The sequence below is a fragment of the Berghia stephanieae genome, chromosome 7, assembly GCF_034508935.2.
Source record: "Berghia stephanieae isolate SIO BIC M18660-M18661 chromosome 7, UCSD_Bste_1.3, whole genome shotgun sequence".
In the NCBI taxonomy this organism is placed as follows: Eukaryota; Metazoa; Mollusca; class Gastropoda; order Nudibranchia; family Aeolidiidae; genus Berghia; species Berghia stephanieae.
The window spans coordinates 7,473,653-7,478,529 of record NC_088366.1 but is presented as its reverse complement, the minus strand read 5'-3'; positions in this window follow the sequence as shown (position 1 = coordinate 7,478,529).

The following is a 4,877-nucleotide window of genomic DNA, read 5'->3' as shown; positions in this document are numbered from 1 at the left end:
TATACTTCCGGGTGGCAATGTTGTGAGTTTCTTAGCCAAGCGCATACTATCTATACAATTGATTGTTCCAGCGTTACTAAGCTTTAACCTTAATTAATTAATTAATTAATTAATTTATTTATTCATCCATAATACCCATTCATTCATTCATTCATCTATTCATTCATTCATTCATTCATTCATTCATCTATTCATTCATTCATTCATTCATTCATTCACTTATCATTTATCTATTCCTTTTTCCATATCTTTTCGTTTCCTCATTGATGATATGATAAATCTTTCATTTTTTCTATTTTTATCTTCATTATAAAGTCCTTTCATGTTTTCTCTCCTCCTTTCTTTTTGTCTTTAATCAACCATAATTATTCTACCCCTCTCCACAAATAGTAACGCGTAGTGATATCATGTTTACTATTATTGTAATGTGTGACGTCAGACTCGTGCAGCGGTTTGGATCACATCCGGAATTCCAAAAGGCAAGTGTATAAAAATCGTATATGTGACCCATCGTCTCAAAACGGTATTATGTCGGAACGAACCAAATGCTTAAAAGCCGAATTTAATGTTAAACTGGTCAAAATTATAAATTGTTGGCATTCGCACCCTAAAATATGGTTGCCATTCTCCTTAATTAATCATGTAAACTCAACACAAGTCTGATATTTCTGGCTATAAATTCAATTTTCAACATCTTGACCAACCCGACTTAATACCGTTTTCAGGCGAAGGGTCACATATATTAAAACACCCTTGTATGGGCTCTCCTAGGAATATACCAGTCAAGCTAAAATTGATTAATAAACGTTTGTGACGTAGTCATGTCATTGCTTTAAATAATTTAACCTGTGTATTTATCGTCAATTCAATAAAAAAGTCTTGTCATGTTTTTCTCTCCTTTCTTTCTTTTGGCCGTAAATAAACCATAATTATAATACCCTTGTGTAGCCTCTCATAGCAATTATCCAGTCACGCTAATAATCATTAATAACCGCTTGTGACGTAACGGTGGAATTCGCTTTAACCGGTGTATTTATCGCTCATATATTTATATATATAGTATGCAGATGACGTCACTCAGGCCTTTGTTATTGTTTTTGCCATCCGCGTTTGTGAGTTGTTCTCACTAAACTGTATTAACCAGACTATAAAACTTCATGGTTACACAGAGTTTGTGTGTTGGTCCGATATACTTCCGGATGGCAATGTTGTGAACTCCTTGGCCAAGCGCATTCTATCTATACAATAATTCTATTCATGAATTCACTCGTTCTTTCATTTCTTCTTTTTAATTCATCTTGCATCGTTCTCTTGATAATGATAGAGCTTTCATTTTTTCTACTATAGATATATGTTTATAGTTTGTGCTTCCCTACGGTTTGTATAACCATACTTAAAAAAACAACAAGAAAAGGATGAAAACAATAATTCTATTCATGCATTCATTCGTTCTTTCATTCGTCTGTCCATTTCTCCTTTATAATCCATCTTGCTTCTTTCCCTCGATGATAAACTTGCATTTTTTTAACTGTATATGCGTATAGTTTGTGATTACCTACGCTTTATATAACCATACATATAAAACAGTAAGAAAAGAATGCCAATAATGCTATTCATTCATTCATACATTGATTGATTGATTGATTGAATCATGCATTGATTGATTCATTCATTCATTCATTCATTGATACATTGATTGATTGATTCATTCATTCATTGATACATTGATTGATTGATTCATTCATTCATTGATACATTGATTGATTGATTCATTCATTCATTCATTCATACATTGATTGATTGATTGATTGATTAATTGATTGATTCATTCATACATTGGTTTCTTAGCCAAGCGCATACTGTCTATACAATTGTTCCAGCGTTACTAAGCTTTAACCTTAATTAATTAATTAATCATTCATCCATCCATCCATTCATTCATTCATTCATCCATTCATTCATCCATCCATCCATCCATCCATTCATTCATTCATTCATTCATCCATCCATCCATCCATCCATTCATTCATTCATTCATCCATTCATTCATTCATTCATTCATTCATCCATTCATTCATTCATTCATTCATCAATTCATTCATCCATTCATTCATTCATTCATCATTTCATTTATCCATTCATTCATGCATTGATACATTGATTGATTGATTGATTGATTGATTAATTGATTGATTCATTCATACATTGGTTTCTTAGCCAAGCGCATACTGTCTATACATTTGATTGTTCCAGCGTTACTAAGCTTTAACCTTAATTAATTAATTAATCATTCATCCATCCATCCATTCATTCATTCATTCATCCATTCATTCATCCATCCATCCATCCATCCATTCATTCATTCATTCATTCATCCATCCATCCATCCATTCATTCATTCATTCATCCATTCATTCATTCATTTATTCATTCATTCATTCATTCATTCATTCATCCATTCATTCATTCATTCATTCATCAATTCATTCATCCATTCATTCATTCATTCATTCATCTGTTCATTCCTCCCTTTTACTCCATCTTCCTTTTTCTTTTATCTCGATGATAATGGTTGTATCATATTTTTTTCTTTCATCCTTGTATTATGTTTTCTACTTTTTTCTGTTTTGTTATTATTTCCCCCTTTTTGTGGGGTTTTGTCCTTTTAAGTAGGCGAATTAAATCTAAAGTTTAAGCCGGACAATTTATTTCGAATAAACATTTTAAAAACACGTGAGCTTTTATATAGAGCAGTATCCACGAAACGTGTTCAAAGGTTTTTACGAAAGGTTCCCTGACCAACAGCAATACTCAATCATGACGCCCGTTAGGCAATATTACAATTTTTTTCCGGCAGAGACAACGCTGTTAACGGCCAGGTACTCATTTTACAACTGAGTACGGTGAAAGAATGTGTGTGAGTAAAGAGTCTTTTCCAAGGACTCAACTATGCGCCGAGCGAGGCTCGAACCCAGGACTTCCAATCCGAATGCGAGTGTCATTCCACAAGAAAGATAGCCGCATAGCCGCATAGCGCTTTAAACTTTGAGGGCATTTTGTTGATATAATATTTTATCTCTTGGTGGAAATAACTTGCTATTTTTAAAAACTGTTTTTTTGCCTGGATCATTTTCATGGCAATTCAACGAATATTTAATATGTTAACCCTCTCCATATGGCTATGTGGTCTAGTGGTATGACACTCGCTTTCGGATCGGAAGGTCCTGGGTTCGAGCCTCGCTCGGCGCATAGTTGAGTCCTTGGAAAATACTCTTTACTCACATTTCTCTCACCGTAATCAGGTGTAAAATGAATACCTGGTCGTTAACAGCGTTGTCTCTGTCGGAAAAATAATTATGATATCGCCTAACAGGCGTCATGCCTCGTTCTACATGTAAAGTGTTGCTGTTGGCTACGGACCCCTTGTTAAGCACCTTGAGCACGTTTAGTAGTTATTGCGTTATATGAAAGCTCAAGTTTTTTGTTTTTTCCCCATACCAACCATTGGAAAATCGTCACATTTGTTACGATTCAACCAAAAATGTTCTCATTCTGATTTCTTTTCTACATCATATCATTTAAAGAGAAAATTCTATTATGGCTATACAAACCTAACAATCTCTTGGAGAGCTTATTTTGCTGAAGAATATTATATATAGAATGTGCTTTTTTGCTTTTCTGTTTGAATAAATAGAATAAAACTATTTTTGTTTAGGATGGTTGTGAAATTTTGGGTAAAATTCTGAAAATGTAAAGGTAAGGAGAGCGTTAAGTAACCGAATCAAAGAAATTTTATATAATGTGAAAAATAATTACCTGGTTATAAATGAGGCAGATCTTTATATAAAGAGTGCTTGTATAAAATAGAACGCCCGAGGGACAAATTGTACTGAATGGAACGGGAGAAATTTGTTTTCATATTAAATGCTGGTGGAATAAATGGCTTAACCCCCCCCCCCCCCCCATAAAAAAAAACAAAAAAAGCCAAAAATAAAAAAAAAAAAAAAAAATAAAATGTAAAAAAAGCGTAATAAAATAAAAAATATAATAATTGAAATAATTACTGGTTAAAATGAGGCAATCTTATAAAAATAAAAATAAACCGAGGAAAATTATATGAAGAGAAATTTGTTTTATATATAAATGTTGAATAAATGGCACTTAACCCCCCCCCCCCCCCATAAAAAAAAACAAAAAAAGACCCCCAAAAAAACAAAAAAACAAAACAAAACAAAAATATAATTAAAAAAAAATAAAATAGATAAAAAATAAAAAAAGAATAAATTAAAAAAAAATAAGAAAAAAAAAAAAATAAAAAAATATATATATATATATAAAATATATATATATAATATATATATATATATATAATATATATTGACGACTATACTGGCTCTCAACTTGTCGCTGAGTCTGAAAGAAATCTGATATTTCTTTAAAGTGAATACATATACAAGAACAGAAGAAGAAGAAGAAGAAGAAGAAGAAGAAGAAGAAGAAGAAGAAGAAGAAGAAGAAGAAGAAGAAGAAGAAGAAGAAGAAGAAGAAGAAGAAGAAGAAGAAGAAGAAGAAGAAGAAGAAGAAGAAGAAGAAGAAGAAGAAGAAGAAGAAGAAGAAGAAGAAGAAGAAGAAGAAGAAGAAGAAGAAGAAGAAGAAGAAGAAGAAAGAAGAAGAAGAAGAAGAAGAAGAAGAAGAAGAAGAAGAAGAAGAAGAAGAAGAAGAAGAAGAAGAAGAAGAAGAAGAAGAAGAAGAAGAAGAAGAAGAAGAAGAAGAAGAAGAAGAAGAAGAAGAAGAAGAGAAAGAAGAAAGAAGAAGAAGAAGAAGAAGAAGAAGAAGAAGAAGAAGAAGAAGAAGAAGAAAAAGAAGAAGAAAAGGAA